The sequence below is a fragment of the Aphelocoma coerulescens genome, chromosome 1, assembly GCF_041296385.1.
Source record: "Aphelocoma coerulescens isolate FSJ_1873_10779 chromosome 1, UR_Acoe_1.0, whole genome shotgun sequence".
Lineage (NCBI taxonomy): Eukaryota > Metazoa > Chordata > Aves > Passeriformes > Corvidae > Aphelocoma > Aphelocoma coerulescens.
The window spans coordinates 70,668,712-70,688,202 of NC_091013.1; the positions used below are offsets into that span (position 1 = coordinate 70,668,712).

Sequence of the window (19,491 nt, forward strand, 5' to 3'; positions counted from 1 at the left end):
TCCCTTCACTCAGTGTCTCCGTCGTGCTGCTTTAGCAAGACACATCGCACCTGTGATCTCTCATGTAGCAGCAGTTGCAGAGAAACTCGTTCTCCAAGGACATAACACTCACTCCTCCCCGCCCGCTCCCCGGGAACTCATGGGCTGTCACCTCCCAGTAACAACAGTTTTCTTTCCTGGAGTAGGAAGTTGGTATATTTGGTTGTTTGCTGCACACAAAACAAGTTCTAGTTAGAAATGCCTCACGGATCTTCACGGAGATGAAACCAATCGAGCTAAGTTTGACTACTGAGTTACATTTCCTAACTGAGCAGGCGTGAGGCATGGACTGCTCTTTAAAGGCAGGTCTCAAACTGCCCTTTGCGTCTCCCTTGTACAGAACAGTTCAACCTAGACTGCGAAGCAAGAAACAGCCCAACACATTGCAGAACGTGGTATTCAGTGGTGTGAACTCTTAACAGAATTTGGGGCACCTAAGAATAAAATACATCCACTAGACAGGCTGTTAGGCACAGAGAGATGTTCCCAGGAGATAAGGCTGTTGTTTAACTACAGAATTAAGGCATTTAGATAATTTCCTTTTCGTTTTAGAAAATAAACGCCCTCAGGGGAAAATTACAGATAATCACTAATAGTGAGTCAATGGATTTAAATGCCAGTTGTGAACGTTTCCTTTTGTGCACAGGATGGGCTCTCACCTCTCCCAAATGCAGGCAGGGAATTTGCCATGCCTGTCCACCTTTTCTGCACTGATCCAGATCAGTTTTGGGGATTGATCTCTGCTGTTTTTAAAGAGACCAAAGATGTAGGGGACAGGATTGGAGTTAGTCTTCCACTGTTGGAAATCAATTAATTGCCATGTTAGGGGGATGGAGGTCTGAACAGTCAAGGGGACCATCGACAGCCCTTCCCTAAGGGAGGAAGTTTGTCGGGCAGGAACAGGAGGTGGCAAGCCCAGAACCAAGGCTGGACATTGGCTTCCAGGAGTGAATTTGGGATACAGTCTGACAAGGTGCTGGAATTCAATTACAGTCTGAGTAAGAGACAACTTCAGGTACAACAACAGAAAAAGCTGTTGGCATCACCTGCTACTTACTTGCAGAAATTGGAGATTAATTGTTAAGTGCACTGGGGCATTGCTGCAATTGTCCCTGTGCAAGGAGTGGAGAGCCAGGCTCCCTGTTCAGCTGCAGACCTGACTTCAAGGGAAGTGTAATGTCTTGACTGGATTTTGCTGACAAACTATTTTAAAAGTTGGTATGTACAGGCATGTCTCAGAAACACCACCACCAAAAACAGGGTATTAGTGATGGTAAGTATATTGCTAATATTTAAGGAAAAAAATTCATTGAGTATATAGGGACACAAGAGATTCTGAAATACATCATGGTACATTCTCTTTTCATGTGTTAATTATTAACTAAAACCTAGATCAATCTTATTTGTACTTGGGCAGCACCAATAAGGAGACATTAAACTGAAGCTCCTTCACTAGGAACTTGTTTCTTCCAGTGCCTGTCAACACCCAAGGAAAAGAAATGGCCTCATGGTGTTACTCTGAGTAACACCAGACTTGACAAGATCTTTGTCAACTTCTGAAAAAGGCTACGTTATCTAAAAACTGTCCAGGAACCCTACAGTGACTGCACTCCTGAAGCAAGAAGCCCATTTTTGTGGGACAAAATCTGACCATAAGTTGGTGGCACAAAGCCATCACCTCAGCTGTCACTTTACCTGCATGTCTGTCAGCTGAAAACTTTATCCTTTTTTTGTGTGTGTGTGTAAATGACAGAAAATGTGCAGTGTGGCCTCCAGTTCCATGCGTTGTTTTTGTTTTCTTTCTTAGAGAGCTTGTTTTCATGTCTTGGGACAACACAACCACCAACTGCTCTGAGCCAATGTATTTTTTTCCTAGCAGACAGCCTAACAAACTCTGTGCAATATTAACCATGCAGAAAGGTCAGCCAAGCACTCGCAGACATCCAGGTCTCCGTCGTTGCTCCTTGAGTTCAAAGTGTGGCTCCACTGTGTCTGTGTTGCTGAGCAAGCACACTTTCAATTCTGCCCCAGGTAAGCAGATCAGGATTTGACTTTCAGCCTCTTTGTATTGGTGATTACTGAATGTTCAACTTTTGATAATATGTATAATGTATACTACTGTGTCATTATAATCTTCCTTCAGGCTGTGCTGAGATTTTCTTTGCTTGCTATGGAGTCAGTGCATGCAATCAAACTCGAGTGTTCTGACTGAGCACTTCTGTTTATATCCCAAAGAGGCTGAATCTTCTGGGATACTTAATTTTAGGTAAAATAGCTTTATTACTGCTTTAGATTCATTTAATAGCTTTCCCTGAGGTAATATCATGCTTCAATGCAGCAAACCCCTTTATCATTTTAAGATCTCCAGAGAAGAGCTAGAAGCCGTATACCAGTAGCATCCGTGATGGAACAAGTGATCTCAGTGCCTAAAACCATCATCTCCTGTTTTAATGCCCCTTCTCTGTTCACAAACATCCTTCCAAATGCATGCAGCCCTACAGCCAATTGAAAATAGCCTTGTGTGATAGATTTGCAGTCTCAGCATTTCATCTCAAGCCACAAAAGTATTTGCTAACACTTGGAAAAACTGCTTAAAAATCAGCACCTGATTTAGACTTGAATGTTTTCTCTGCTGCTGCCATCACTGTACACATAACAGCACTACTTCTTTTTTCTATCTGTTAAATGCAAACTGCTAAGCTGTCAAACTTTACTTTCACTTCCTCATCAATAGCTATTTCCAGTGAAAAGATGTCCAACAGCATTCTAGATTTACCTTCTTCATCCCTGCCAGAACACCACAGACTACAAGGCAAATAAGCTCCTTCTCAGTTTTCTGAGAGAAGTTCCAAGTGCAGTTTTCTTGAAAAAATGCAGCCTTCCATACCTGTTCCTTCTTTCTCACATGATCACACTACTTACATGCATTCACTGTACATTCAGAATTACTTTAGAGACAACTAGTGACTGATTGTATTGAAATTAGAAACCGGGTGTTGTCAGGTTCAAAATATACCTGCTGATGTAATAAATGCAGTGCTGTGGAATGCTTGGGAAGATGTTGAATCCTCCTCTCTCTTATCTGCAAGTACCAAGTTACTCTCATCTCCACTTTTTTCCAATGCCTTCTTCTGAATCGTGGGCACTCTAGTCATCTCCTGTTTCAAATTCTTTTTTTCCCATAAAGAGCTCTGAATTAGTACTCTTTCATTGTGTGGCAGGATCTAGTGTGAGGTGGGAAATTAGAAACCTGAACTTTAATTGTTTCCTCTTTACACTTTTGAAACTGTGTGTCCAAGAAGTGGGCAAAACCTAAACATCACTTTGTAGGAAAAGTGGAATTCCAAGTACTTTGACCCTTCTTACTTTTCATGGTAGCAGGGAGTAAATTCAGGACAAGCCTAGAAATTTGTGTTTTACTCGCTTGGGGCACTGATGACAATCCCATTGTAACCTGTGAGGTGACATGTGGTGCCTGGATGCTTCCTCATGCCTGTGTGGTAGGAGCTGCAAAGACTTTCAAGTCTCACAAACCATCCATCAGGAGAGCCCATTTCAAACCCTGAATCATAAAAAGTGATGAGAAAGGGAAGAAATGTGAAACACGCATCTTGGAATGCATTTGGAAATCACATCTTGGAAATGCTATCTCTTAATTCTGGGAAGCCACAAACACCTCCCATTATCCAGGCAATAAGATGACAGTTTGTAGATGATCTTTCCGTCTTCAAAAGTCCCTTCTGAATGGGTGAAAGAGGGAATGGGCGAGAAAGAAGGGGGATAATGAAGAGGTGGATACAGCCTCACTCTTCCAGTCCTGGGCAGGAGACATGGATTTGTCTGGCAAGAGGAGTTCAGAGGTGAGGGAGAAGAGAAAGGACAGAAGAGTGCTCCTTGCCAACTCCAGCCACACAGCTCATGAGCTTCAGTTGGTTTTTAGACAGGAATGGAACCCTGACTGCAGTGGCTGAAGAAATGGATGCGTTTCCATTCACACAGGCGCTGAGCCTGTATGAACAAGTGACAGTGGGTGTCCAGGGAAATTACAGGCCAAACAGGGAGTTGCCTAATGAATTTTGGATAGGGTAGAAAATCCTGGAAAGCAGAGTGACTGGATCACTCACAGGAGTGAAATTTATTTAACAGTTTAGATGAGATCTGGAGGGACTGGATCTCAACCCTAAGAGCTGCACACCTGTGAAAATTCCAGTCTGCAGTCTCTGATGCAGTATAAAAAGGACCAGAAAGACAATTTCATTCTTCTCACTCCTGTTTTAATTTCTTTTTGTGATACACTGTTATCATTTTGGAACTAATTTCATTCAGTCTCCACAGGAAGGCTCAAAAACTTGAGTCCTGTGTCTTAGTCTAGAGCTGACAGCACTCTGGAGATGTGTACGGTGACTGTTCATATACAGTCATCCTATCTCTTCAGTTCAGGCACAGCTGAAGCATTTCCCTTGACTCTTCAAATTTGTTCTATTTTAAAACTTCTGCCAACATGCCATGTCTTCTATGAAAAGAAAGATCCACAGGGACTTAAATGAAGAAATAAAAAGCACCACTATTAAAAAATGAAAGTACAATGCTGAGTTTTACATACATGAAAGTTGAAATTTCTATGCATTAAATTCAGTGAGGGAAGAATATGCTGCAAAATTGCTTCTATCATCATATCTTTAGATCATTTTCTGTCAGTAAATTGATAATAATTACTCTTGTACTTGCTAAGCCTGTATTTCAATAAGCACTTGAATGACAACTCAGTTCAGATACTTATTTCTTGTTGGGTTCAGCTCATGAAAAAATTGGTCTCATTTACTACAAGGCAAAGACTAGCTCATGAAGAAATAGGATTGGTTTAAAACAACTATTGTAGTGTGATAATTCTTTGTAAGATTTTCTGCCTAAGTGACTCTTTTGCAGTTAAGAGTTATATCACATTAAACTGAACTGAGATGAAACTTTGTAAACTAGTAATTTAAAATATATTGCACTAAGCTGCTGCATCACTAAATGTACAGGCAACACTGGCTGCAAATGCATAAACATTTTTCAGGGCTACAGTTATATGATGTTCTTTAATAAACACAACTATTATGTTATACAAAATCAATTTCCACTGAAGAGCAAAAACTTAGTTTCAGTTCCGAGTGAAGTGTGTAGTACTGAAATGTGATTTATAGTCAACTGAGAAGTCGTTCAGTCTTTTCGTGCTGCTTCGTACTAACATAAATGTACTTGGGAGCCATTTCCAGTTACTCTAACAAGGCTTTACTCCTGTGTTTCCAAGATTGGCTCAAAACCACCAGGAAGTCAAGACATTTATTACCAAAACATTAAGTATGCACAGTTACACAGGGTCTGCTTCTTCAAATGTGGTTGAGGAGTTGAACCAGATTAGGCCATCCAGGACAGAGTATGCTGCAACAGTCCAGGCTTGAGAAGTAGACCCTTCTAATAAAAGAAAAGAAAAATACCTTGACAATTACTGCAATGAATTTCACCTCTGAGATATGAAAGCATAGATGCATGGCCAGTAGCCATTTTGCATTAAGCATTTCTTCACAGCCACTACCTAATGCATTACTTCAATAACTGAAGGTCCGATAATTTCCATAGTAAGTAGGCTTGCAGCGATGAAATTTAAAATTTGTTCCTGGGCAGCTAAGTAATAAGAAGTTTGTGGTCAGTTCATCACACATTGTCTCTGCTGCTCCTTCCTCCAGGGAGAGGACTCCTCATGTGCTTTTCCCTAACCCAGCTTGGGGTCCTGCCCATGGGAGTCAGTCCTCCATGAACTTCTCCGATGTGAATCCTTCCCATGGGCTGTGGTTCTTCGTGAGCTGATCCAACGCGGGTCCCTTCCACAGGATGCAATCCTCCAGGAGTAGGTTGTTCCACCATGGGTCTCCTGGGGGGTTCTGCCAGGAAACTTGCTCTGGATGGGTTCCTCCATGGGCTGCAGGTGGATCTCTGCTTCCCTGTGAACCTCCATGGGCTGCAGGGGCACAGCTGGCCCTCCACATTGTCTTCACCACAGGCTGCTGGAGAATTTCAGCTCTGGTGCCTGGAGAACATCCTCCCTCTCCTTCTCCACTGACCCTGGTGTCTCAACAGAGAAGGCTGTTCCTTTCACATATTCTTACTTCTCTCTCCAGCTGCAATTGCTCCTCCATAGTAACTTTTCTCCTTCTTAAATCTGTCATCCCAGGAGCTCTACATCCATCTCTGAAGGGCTTGGCTTGGCCAGTGCCAAGTCCATCTTGGAGCCATCTGCATTTGCTGTGTTGCACATGTGGGAAGCTTCTGGTAGTTTTCACAGAAACTGTCCCTGCTACTAAAACCTTGCCACGAAAACCCAATACTTTGGTAATTCCACATTTATGTCCTGGGGGCCTCAGGGCATCTCAAAAGATGCCTGTGTTCAGGTAACTGAACTGAGTCCTTGACAGCTCAAGACAATCTAAGAAATGTAATATGTGCAGCCTAGAAGGTGATTCAGCTCAGCCTAAAGTAAGCACCAAGGAGATTCACCTGCCCAAACATGTATGCCTGGTCCCATCTCCAGCAGCCAGCCCATGGTGTCTGGCACATCCACACTGGAGTTGCCAATATTGCACAGAGGGCTCATTTCATCTGCCTGCATATGGTTGAAATGACTTCTGGCTAGGTATCCCATCTGTCTTCCACTTAATATTCCAAACCAAAAGAAGTCACATGTAGATCTTGTGTTATATCTGTCAGCTTTGGGTAGACAAGGTGGTGACTCTGTGGCATGACACAGTGGTTGTCGAACAACACCATCTACCCTCCTGTGGCCAAGCAAATGTGGGAGATCCATGTCCACCCATAATGGCCACTGGAAGTCAAGCAGAATACCCTCATACATTCAGAATGGTACCCAGTGTCATGTGTAAGGATGGGAGTCTTGACCATAGTGGTTGTTTGCCTCTCCAATTACACAATCTGCTTTTGCCAGACCTCTGTGAGTCCTGCATCATCCAGCTCTTTTTGAAGGTATGTGGGTGTCCGAATCTCAAACAGTCTCACTCTACTGATACTTTGAGAGAAATTTTTATCTCAACACCTTTAATGATATTCCTTTACATCATACATCTACTTCAATCATTAATATAAAGCTTGCTTTACCCTCATCTGAAATCCGAGGAGGTCTGTTCTTTGGAGCAATAAGATGTCCATCTCTTCCTTAGAGTGAAATTAGACAAAGGATAACTTTTAACAGTGTCAGGATCTTAATATTTCTTTCTGAGCCGGAGGCAGTCTTTTTAGGTTATTGTCCCCCTTAAGTGACAGACTTACAACCCCTTCTTTAGACCAAACCATCAACAGCAAAACAGGAAGCCATGTGGGCTACCGCTGCCTTCCGCTCTCTGAGATTAGGTGTTTGTGAGACTATTTTGAATATTCTCAAGGTCAGTGATTAGATTTCAATCAGCCTCTCTGACTCACCCCTACAGTGCATATCTGCTACAAATCAAAGAAGGATGAGCAATCTAATAACAAGGGACGAGCCATGCCACAATTTTAATGTGGGTAGCTGAAGACAGGAGTAACAGAAATGCCACAGTGATAAAGTAACACATAGTGGCACATCAGTGTTTCAGTCCTCCTCATGCATCAGTTAACTTCAGAAAAAATTAGTATCTGAGAGATTTTAAAGAAAGAAGTGTTTGGTATGTTTGCTCATTGGCTGTGAGGAAAATCCCAAATTGTGGCTGAAGGAGGTATTGATTAAGCTTTGATATATGTATATTTGAGCTATATGTAAGGAAGCTAAGCAGTCTTATCCTCTAAAATTGTTGGGCCCCTAGGAAGCTAATCTACTGTTTGGGGCTGCATCTAAGCATTTTCCAAATGTAAATCTTTGATTTACAATGTTCTTTCACATGTACACAGAATGTAACCCAGGCAAAAATTCAGCTTGAAAAAAATTCGGCTTTGCAGCCCCTGTAACTATGTTCAAATGCATTCATTGCTGGAAGAATGTACCCCCTTACCAACATGGTGCATGTATTCTTTATCCAAACCATTTTTTGTTTTTTAAATTGCAAAAAATTTCCTTGTAGCAAAAAATCTTTCATAGATACACGATGAGGCAGTGGACTCACAGAGAGAAAAGCAGACCCCTGCCATTGTGAAACGTGCTTCATAGGAGACAGCAGTGAGTTTTAAATCTATTAGATTTTTTTTTTTTAATGTACAACAGTTAGGCATCATGAAGCAATTCCTTCTTTGGGCTGAAACAGGGAACGGACTCTTTGCAAGGAAAGTGGGGGAGAAACAGTATTTCCCAGACCAATTTCTCTGTTAGGTACCATGAGGTAGCTATTGAGTGAGCTACAATTTTTGGGGCATGCTGTCAAAGCAAGTTTCATTTGGGCAATTTATAGTCACAATGGCTGATACGGCACTTTTCTGTCTGAATTATGTAGATTAGTCATAGATACAAGAAAATTTTGGGGTTTTTTTATTAACTTAGCATTTAAGTTCCTCTAGGACTGGCTTTCAGCTGACAAACACATTTTGGCTGAAAGGAAGGTAATTGTCCATTTCTCGTTGTTATTTCTATCTTCGGTTCAAATCAGTTTTTAACTTAAAAAGCTGATAAATTTGAGGAAGATAATCTACTAAAATACATCCACTTATTTTTCATGCATATTTTTCTTTGCCACCTGAGAGTCCCTCTTATCAAAAAGCAAGGGCTTTTCTGGATGTTCCCTTACAGGGGATGTGCTGTAAGGGCAGAGCATCAATGCCTGCAGTGTGTGAGGCTTGTCTTCGCATGTTTGCTGTTATTATTATTTCAGCAGGCCAGCAGCAGTTTCCCGAGGATCACAAATGAAAGCTGGAAAATGTGATTTTTCAAAGTGAGGCAGGTATCCCCAAAAAAAAGCTCAGCAAAATTTCACACCATGGAGAGAGCATGCTTCCCAAAGCTACGGGCATCCTCCAGATCCATCTCACAGCTGTCAGTGCAGTCAGCACTGTAACACCTCGAGGTCAGTAGATTTGGTCTCCGGAGACTGCAGCAGCACTCTTGTCTCTTTTAATGCTGACAGGCTTGGTTTGGTGGCAAAGGACCCACCTGGTTTGGTGTCTTCAAGCCATGCCCCCTACACACTCATGACCTGCCTAGTGAGGCATTTCATGTTTGCCTGTAACAACATGTTCACACAGCCCTCTGTAGCTCCCTGTGACTAACACAATGTGTTTTGATTTCTAACTCCTCTTTTGCAGTGTTCAAAACAGATCAGGTGTCTCATTTCACACATATCATTGCTCAGCTGCGTCCTGTGCTGTTCCCATTCTTCACCTAAGTCCCAGACCATACCACATATAATACAACCACTTCTCCTACTCCTACCACGAAAGGACGTCACACTCCAGAGCAGCATCTTGCCTATACTTTCACATTACTGCTTTAGCTTAGGTCAAGGATTTCCATTTTATTCTCAAATCACTCTCCAGACTTTCTTTGGCCAGTGTTGTGTTGGACCTATTATTAAATGGGGCTGCAGAGTGAACTCTCTCAACAGCAAATGTCAGCTAAATACCCATGAGGAGGTGGCCACTCCTTAAAGAAGAGGTAGGAAGGCTCTTAACAGTGAAACATTTGTAAACTGGAAGGAGTATCTTTCTTTGAGTGTCAGCTTCACCTACAACATGATATAAGGGAGATGTCTTTAATGTCCCATCCAACCCAAACCATTCTATGGTTTTATAATAACGCAGTGTAAAAAGAGTGAAGACTTTTAGCAAAGTCTCTTTCTATACAATAAAAAAGTCTCTTATATACAAGAGAATAGTAATATTAGTAAAAATTCTTCTATGGGCATAACTATGTTAATTGTGGCTTAGTTTGTGCCTCTTCTAAAATGGGACTTACCTTCACCAACAAGGGCATTTTTATGCTTCTTTAACAGGGGGCATGGATGCATGAGAAGATCTCTGGTTGGTGGCAAGTACTATCTGATCTGCAGTAACAGTCTGTCCAGGTGTGTTTGATACATGCAACTGTGAACTTGTCATCCCTTAAAAGAAACCTTTCCCCTCTCTTTCTCCTTCTCCAGCTACTTGACCCCAGTAGTCAGTACTGCAGATACTCCAGGGACCAGGGAGGTCACATATACGGGCTTGTGGAGCAAAATCCCAGAGTCTGGGACTTGCACTTCATAGGGAGAAGGCAAGGAAGAAACTATTCCATTGTACATCTACAGCAAACTCTTCCCCCTCAACACCCAGCCCTTCTGCTTCAGCAGAGTAGCCTGCTTCTTTCAATCGTAAGCAATAAAAATCATGTGACTAATAATCCAGCCAGTTCTGTCCTTTCTCACATGAACCCTCTTTTTCCAGTAACCCCTCCCCTGATGCACTCAAATGGAGCCAGGGAGCCAGACCTGGAGGACAGGAGCAACACACGACCCATAAGCAGGAGACAAACGTTGCTTTGCATAGGATTTTAATTTCTATTCCTGTTCGGAAATGGGAAATGCTTTGGTCACCCACAGGCCCACTGTTCGAGTAAAGTAATCCAGTAGCCATATAGGGCATGAAACAAGGATGGTCCTGCCAGAGCTACTCTGTCCTAAAGTAACCTACAGGTCCAACTGTACGGGTAAATAAAAGAGAGCTGTGGTGTGCATGTACACTCATCCCCTAATCTCTTTTATTGTTCTGTGTCTGCTTTTGCACAACTCTCTGCAAGACTAATCTGCTACAAAAGGGAGCAGCCATAACCACTGCAGACCTGAGCCAAGTGGTGCTACTTAGCCCTAGGCACAGGAATCAGTCTCTTTTATTCACTTTTCTTCAGCAGCATGAAAATGGCTAAAAGTGCAATTAGCCCTTTTTGTTTGGTACAAGGATTTTATTTTTTTTTAATCTACACATGCAGCAATAACCAGCAAAACATCTCCATAGCTTATCTAGCATACTTCCCTACCAGCTCCTATTCAAAGGACACATCTGTAAATGCACAAAATTCTGTGCAGATTTCTGACAATGGGTATAAACACCTAGGAAAGTCCTTACAAACTTTTCTTTCCAGCTTTTAACTTGCTGTTGTACCTTGTATTGCCAGACGAAACAGCCTCAGGTTGCATCAGGGGAGGTTTAGGTTGGATATTAGGAAAAATTTCTTTACTAAAAGGGTTGTTAAGCACTGGAACAGGCTGCTCAGGGAAATAGTTGAGTCATCATCCCTGGAGCTATTCAAAAAACATGTAGATGTGGCACTGAGGGACATGGCTTAGTGGTGGACTTGGAAGTACTGGTTAATGGCTGGACTCGATGTTCTTAAAGATCTTTTCCAAATTAAATAGTTCTATGATTCTATGTTCATACTGTGGCCTAAGGGATAACATCCCACACACAGGCTTACCATTGCTATCGCTGGGATATGAAACCCTTAACTCTTCTCTGCTCCCCTCCAAGATAGTTTGTATCACACAGGGACTGAATTTCCCAAATTCCTGATTCTGAGTATCAGAAACATCAAGGATAAAAATATTGGATGCTCCTTGTCAGGTGGGATGGGATTGGTCTAGGTAAGGCCAAGGAGATTCATGGTTTCTGGAACTGCGAGGGAAGGAAGGCGTAAGAGAAGTTATTGTCAGGCCAGCTGGGCAACTGCACATTGTTGATTCCATGAAATGTTTGCTAGGGGGCTCAGGACTGTAAATAAAAGCTCGGATTCACATATGTTAAGAGAAGGAAACAAATTTATGGTGCTTAATATATTTTATATACATGATCTAAATGAATAGTGTAGTTACCAGGTCTCAGACAAGTTTACAAACAATCCTAATCCTCTCACTTCTGAGAAATTCACATGACCATCAACAAGATAGGGAAGAAATTCAGTGTGTACACACATGCATGACATATTTCTAAACACTAGTGATAAACCTGGTGCTAAATGGTGATAACTTTAGATTACGATTATACAACAGAGCATTGTTTTTTTTATTCCCATGCCTTAGATTTGCAAAGTTTTCCTACAGATTTTCTCAGAAAAAATAATTTGTTTTTAAACCCACAAAACTTGACAGTACTTGAGCTGCTAGCATTTAGCATATTGTCTGTAATTAATATCATTTAATTGCTTCTTTAAAATCCCTAATCTATAACCATCTTGACTTTTACCTAAAGTTTTTCTTGGCACTCTGGGGGAAGAAGGGAAAGTGAAGACATCATCAATGTGAATGTGAAGGTTTGGAAAGGGATGAAAGGCACTACAATAATACAAGTTGTTGCAGTGGTTATCAGTAGCTTCCAACAGAGATTTGTCTCCAGATCTCAAGACCCTAATGATGCTACAGAAAGGATCTCATCAAATATCCAAGTTCAGAAGATCACTTCAAAAACAAGTCAGATGGATGAGGAACAGTGTTCTTTAAATGACTGCTGAAAATTTTTGAAGATTAGCCTTACTTGCTGGTAAATGTATATTAAACCCTAAGTTATTATTAAGGTGATTTCATCTTAGTGAGTTTGTAATCCAAATGCTATTTTATAGGATATGCTGGGAATTTTCCAACAGAAACTATTTTTGGTTGGAAAACACAGCTTTATCAAAACTACAGCTTTTTAATGGAAATGTACATTCCAGCTTTGATACAGATGGAATTTTCATATCAAAAAATCAAAGAAGTAGAGAAGCCTAAGTCATAACAGCCTTCTAGCTTGGCTCATTTATCTGGCTGTAGGGAAGACTGAGATTTCTGGATGTGCAGAACTCTGCCTGAAGACTTGAAGATCTGTTTTCTACCATCAAGGAAAGCACTCCTATCACCCACCTGTGCTGGGATGAGTGGTTTTTCATCTAGAAGCAAGAGAGTGAGAAAATAAAGTTTACTTTGCAGCCCAGTGGTCATAACTCACACATGCAGTGTCACTGCCAGAGATGCAATGTGATGATAGCAGCAACGTACAAAAGAAGAAACCAAAGGGCGTTCATGTCTCTGGGCAGAAAACAGCAGAGAAGATTCAAACAGTGATCTGCCTTGTCCCATTTGAGTTCCAATTGCACCTTGTGACTGCAGCCAGACACAGTATGCATGGAAAGTACACTTGGCAGCGTAGTGTAGCAGTACACTCGGAATATGGTATTCCAATGACATAAAGGACTACAAATGGAGAAGAGACTCAAGAAGGGTAAAGTATTTCATCTTTCCAAGGGAGTGACTGACCATGAAAGCATAGACACATTCTAGAGAAACGCTCTGTGATCTGTAAAAATAAGGGGCTTTTGCTTCCACATATCTTATCTCTTGACAGAAGTTCAGCCATTTCAGATTCTCTCCAGGTATCCAGAATTGCTAAGTAAGCATGCCATTGCAATAAGAGAACATGCTCTAGCAAGACAATAAATGTGACTTGCTTAACAACTGTGTTATCTCATATGGGCAGGCACAAGAGTAGATAGCATAATCTAAGTATCCATGTGCCTTATGCAAAACGTATAACAAACTGTGAGTCACACACTTTGAATTATCATCTATCCATTTTCAATGTAGCCACTCCCCTTGAAAAATACATATAGACAAAAATTAAATATGAAAATTGTCATGGAATTTATTACAAAAACGAAGCCTCATACCTCCACCCTTAGTGGAGAAGGGTCACCCACACTTTCTTTCTGTGCTGCAAAAATACCTTTTGCAATTATACTGCCATGACTGGACTTTTCCCATTTGTTTGTTCCCCATTACAAACTGTCACTACAAATGTGGTTTTTGTACCTTGTATTGTGGGAACACCTCACCTTCACATTAATGTCTTCATACTGATGAGAGCTGAAGGCCCTTCCCCACTGCAATACTTAAAATTCTGTCTGCTTGGTTTCTGTCTGAATAATGTAGAAAGCCCAGAGTTCATTTTGAAACAAAGCAAGAACACTTTTCAAATATTTCCAATCCAGCTTTCACTTCCTCATACATGAAAGTTGTTCTCAAACATATTATGTTGTTTGTACCAGATATAGTTATAGATAACGATGTTAATCTTTTTTCTGGTCATATTTTATATTTAAAATCCAATTACAAATGTCTCTAAGTAGATTAGAGTTATTGGTTTAGAGTCAGAACCCTACCATGAAGCCTGATAGGTGGCTTTGAAAACATTGTTTGCTGTCTCCCAGAATACAATATACTGATTTTCTGTAGCTATGTAACATGTTTATAGTATTCATTAATCATTAACTAGCCTCTTATAAGTTTATTTTTATTCTTTATGCTAAGCCTCTAAGACTCAGTGTAAAGAATAACATTTCTCTATTCTTTACCCTCCTCTTTTATCAAACAGACATCAGTCTTCTGATTATTTTTAACTGGTGCATCTTCTTTGCGAATGAAATGCACACCACCAATTTAAAACACATATTATGGATTTTTAATTCTCACTTTGAGGAAGGAGTTAAATGATACACAAATCTTGAACTGAGCCTTGGCCCGGGAATGTACTTGACCCCAGGGTCTTCATTGCTAATGTAAACTCACCAACCAATTGCAGTCAGAGTGGCAGGAGATCATGTTAGGTGAAACCAGTTATTTTTTAGCTGCTGGGGCTGGAGTATGGGAGACTGGTGGTGTTTTTTGAAACCACTTGTGCTTTGCCTTATCTTATGTTTGTAAGGTGTAGATGACCTCTTAGGTGACATCCAGTTCAAACTGGGATTTCATCCCCAGTGTCATTTGCTAGATGGGATAAACTGGAACCACATCTCAGACTCAGTTCACCTGCTGGCCGTGTACAGGTGTCCCATAATGTCCTGCTCAGTGTATTGGTGTGGGATGTGTGCAGCAACAGCTTTCTCCTGGACACTTCTGGTGCTCTACTGAACAGTGACTTGGACTACAACAGTAGAATTAGAACAGGTACTGTTCTAATTACTGGAGTGAGAATAGAAATTTCATTTCTCTCTGGGGATTATTCACTGCTGATTAAAATCCCTGTTTTAAAAGGAAAACAAGATTTCTCTGCTTAGAGGGCATATGTATGCTTCTCTTTACTTTATATTCTAAAAGGGTTCCAAAGCAATATTTCACCAAAAAGAAGGAGTTGGGATTATATGTGATCTCATTTGCATGCACAGTGTGCCTTGCCTTGTAAGAATATATTTGACTTGCTTCTTTCCTTTGTTAATATGTTTTACTACCATGATATTAGAAATGATGGCTCATAAAAAGATCAGGGTTTTGTACTGCAGTCTTCAATGGGGACAACCTGAGAAACATATTTCTGAAATTTCTTTTTTCACCCTTGAAAACTTGTTTTGCTTTTTTTATGTCAGCATGTCTAGAAAAGTCACGGAACTACCATTGAATGGCACAATCAGGGAAAATTTATTCTCCAGATGCAATAAAAGTTACTGTATTTTATTTCCTATTACCTGGGGAAGAAATGACTTCTAAAAGTCTCCTATGATTTTGCAAGAAGTAAAAAAAAGAAGATAAATTAGTTCCTGCGAATTATACATTTCTACATTGCAAAAGCATTCCTTTTAATAAAAGTGTGCCATTTTCAGAAGAACTAAAAGAGGGATTTTCTAATTGCAATGTTCTCCTTTAATTAGATTTAATCAGATATTTTGTAGCACACTGAATGTGTACATATGGGTGTTCAATAAAATTCTTATTACTCTCATCTCTCTTAAAGGTACAATAAACACAGAATTACAGACTCATTTCACCAAATTTATTATAATATTTTTAAATTAGAGACCAATTTTAGTTCAGTCATGATAAAAAGCTCAGTTTTGCTTCCATGTAACTGTTTGGAAAACTTTGATACAGCTGTAAGAATTTAGACAAATTCTGAGACTTTTAGTTCAGCTAATTCTACAACCCATACTATTGATAGCAACACAAAAAATCTCCTGTGTGCTAAAACTAGACCTAAAGAGATAATGTAATTATTAAACAGCTTCAAATACATTGAAACACCTTTGTATTCTTTGATGAAATATTCTGGTACTTTCTAGAAATGTGCCTTGTAATCAATGGCAATTGCTATCATTTCAAAATGTTAAAATATATTTTAGAAGATACTTTATCTGAACTAATACTTTGTCTGTTGGCTAGCCTCTTACTTCTGGTAATTTCTTGGACTGTATGAAGAGGAAGAGATTTAGCTTGGATCCAACTCCTCACAGTCTAGACTCTGTGTAGTACATATCACCTTTATGAGAATCTGTAAAGCTCTTCTCTTACATGTCACAAATAGTAAAGTCGTCCTGTGATACAAAATAGGTATCCCTTGAAAAGAGCTGTTTGAAAATCTTGTAGAAGAAAGCCCTTCCCCCACCCCCAAGCATTCATTTATTATACTTCTAAGGGGTAGATTTTCAAGGTATAGCTCTCCATCTGTATTTGAAGAATTAATCAACAGCTTTAGATGGATTCCATTTTCTTTGAATCATCAAGGAGAAAGCATTTAAGGCCAGCTGTCGAGTTCATTTTTCTTTTACTTAGGCTGGATAAAGAGAGCTTGTGATTTTCCTGCTGGCCTTGCACAAAAGTGAATCTGCATATGAACACACTGAGGTTTTGGAAGAATTAGACTGTTTTCTGCAGACTAGGAGATGCAAGTGACATTTTGAGAGTTGTTGAATTTTTAGTTTAACAATCTGTTGTTGAATGAGTTCTCCTAAAGCTATTTATGGTCAAGACCCAGAAGAAAATGTCCTGTTATTAACGTGTCCATTTTTTACAGCACTACTAATGCAGTACAAAAGACAGTATGTGTCATGCAATTCATTTTCAAGCTGACACATCTCTATTTATAAGAAAATGGTGTCATGTGTGGCGTGGATATGCAATCATCTTCATGTTTTCCACATCACCTTGTCACCTTCTGGCCAGTAGAGAGGTCCTGACAACAACCCAGGTCTCTGGCTACTCTTTCCCACATGCCTCAGTTTCTAGCCTGATGTCATTAAGCCAGTGCCAAATCAGAGAAAGGCTGAGGTAGAGTTGGGAAGGCTCTTGGAGGTATATGTGATCCCTGAAGCCCATCCTCTTGCCAAAAGTAGGATCACATTCTCTACAAGCTGGAGTCCTGATACCAGTTTGTCCTGCCTATTTTTAGGACCAACCAATAGTAGAGACTCCGTAAGTTCATGGCCAGTGCTACTTACCAGTGTTTACTACTCTTATCTTTAAGATATGCATCAAGAGCTAATACAATAAACTCCTTTGATTCTGCTTAATTCTATTACTTTTGTATTATCATTTTCGTTTTCTTCATTATTGATTAAAAAACAAACAAACAAAAAACCAAAACCAACCAAACAAAAAACAAAACAAAAAAAAACAAAACAAACAAACTAAAAAGATCATTGAATCTTTTTGTAATTACAAATTCAGGAACAGCTTTATACCAGCCAAGTTCTCTAAAGTGCCAAGTGGAGCAGGGGGACTGTTTTAACTGGCCTATATTTAAGACTGCTATTTATACGTCCCCATTTGATGTCTGCCTTTTTTGCACAATGCTGATTCATGTTCTTCTCGTCCCCTGTGATTCTCAGACTGCTTTCTGCAGAGCTGCTGCCAAATCATTCATCTCCCTTCCTGCATTTGTTCCCAGTCAAATGTGCCTGCCTCTGTTGAACTGAATTGGCATAGAAGGGAAAGGTCAGGTGGTTTCCACACAGTTGTCAGGAGCACTCTGAAACCTGAGCCACTTCAGTGGTAGCCCCACAGTCCCTCCAAGATTGATATCATCTGGAAAATGAAAAATGTGGTTTCTACTCAATTGCTCCATTGATTAGAATGTCAGTTGCTGGGCAGCCCTTCTGCAGAGTAGCAGTCAATACCTCCTCCTCCTCCTCCTCCTTTGGCAGGGAAAAGCTGATCTTGACTTTGCGAATAAAATTGTCCAAACGCTTTTGCACCTATTTCACAGATGTTTAATCTAGACCGTTTTCCCTTCTTTTATTGAACTAATGTGAGTCTGAGTCAAATATTCTGTGTGCACAAGAGATACAATAGCCACTGCTTCTCCTCTAGCTATAAGGGTTGCCCTAGCTCCAAATGGTTTTTACTTTTCTTTCAGTGTTGAACAGCTGGCATATCACCAGATTGAGAAAAGCAAATGAAAGTAAACAGGGGAAATCTTTGCTTCAATCAGTATATTGCCTCCAACATCCAAGTAGTGTTTAAGAATACCATGCGAAGTCTAAGCTGACAATTTGCTACCCTTATCAAAAGGTAATCCAATTCATTGCTTACTATAGAGAAATTTGGGTAAACACTGTGCATAAACTGCTGGGAATATGACACTTACCAGCAGGCTGAGCTGGTGGGTCATACTTCACAGAAAAAAAAACCCGAGTAACTGTGCCCAGCTAACAGATGAGAGCTGCTGGAGGTGATAATAACAGGTCATGTTACAGCACCAGGAGACCCAAGAATACCTAAGGAGGAAAAAGTCCAGTGGGCTGGGCTCCAACAGAGTGTCCAGAAAACTTCCTACTTTGTGGGAGCTGTCTGCTGTATTTGTCATTGCCTCAACTGGTTCTGGAATATCCATCTACAGACTGGTGTGTGAAGTCCAAGAAGGAAGCTGACTGCAAAAAGCTTGAGAAAATTAAAATGGATGAGAAGACAAGAAAATTCAGTTAAAATGCAAGCATTTCAAACCACATAGCTGAAAAAAAAAGAGTGCTTACAAGGTGTTTGGATCACAGACTAAGTATCTGCACAAACAGCAAACCAGCAGAGATCTTGCAAAGAAAAGGGTTATTGGTGTTGAAAGCTGAATCTAAACAAGTACACTTAATAAATAATGAAACACTTATCCATTGAAAATATGTTTGTGGTTGTGTCTCCATCAATGGTAATTGGGAAAACTGGACTAGTTTGTTTTTCTACAAGCTGGGCTGTAGCTCAGAAGTCACATGATTCATGTCCTGACTTTAGTTCTGTTCATGCACAAACAGATCAAATGTCATTACCATGTTTTAGTGTGGGTAGGTACTCACTGTATTGCTTTTCTCTAAAATTTCAGAGAATGGGTTGAATAGCAGAGCTATTAGATCTCTATAGAGGGAATCTGGGCATGCCTGGAGACAATTTCTTTTAAAGTAAGATAGAGAGAAGGAAGAATCAGATCAACTTGTGAGGTGAGTAGCATGTAGTAACCCCCATCAGATCCAGAGAAAGAACACAGAAAAACACAGTGGGCTGGAACACCTTTCCCTGGAATTAAAAACTGTGAGAACTGGGGTGGTTCAGCCTAGAGTAAAGAAGTCACTGGCAAGACCTTACTGCTGCCTTTTAATTTATAAAGGAGGCTTATAAGACAGACAGAGAAAAAAATTTTACAAGGGCCTATAGTGACAGGACAAGGGCTGTGGTTTCATATTGGAAGAGGGTAGATTTAGGTTGGATATAAGGAAGAAATTTTTTGGAACAGGTTGCCCAGAGA

General features: G+C 40.4%; 1 long non-coding RNA gene across 4 annotated transcripts; it reads left to right on the top strand.

The window, feature by feature from the left end:
• Positions 1 to 2,001: 2,001 nt before the first annotated feature.
• Positions 2,002 to 12,287, top strand: LOC138118994 (uncharacterized). Of its 4 annotated transcripts, none has more exons than XR_011155352.1 (3): positions 2,002 to 2,070; positions 9,987 to 10,058; positions 12,214 to 12,287. It is a non-coding gene; the product is annotated as an uncharacterized lncRNA (long non-coding RNA). The 4 variants fall into 4 exon arrangements; XR_011155351.1 differs by lacking the exon at positions 2,002 to 2,070 and adding an exon at positions 5,822 to 5,929; XR_011155355.1 differs by lacking the exons at positions 2,002 to 2,070; positions 12,214 to 12,287 and adding exons at positions 5,822 to 5,929; positions 10,417 to 10,606.
• The last annotated feature ends 7,204 nt before the right edge of the window (positions 12,288 to 19,491 follow it).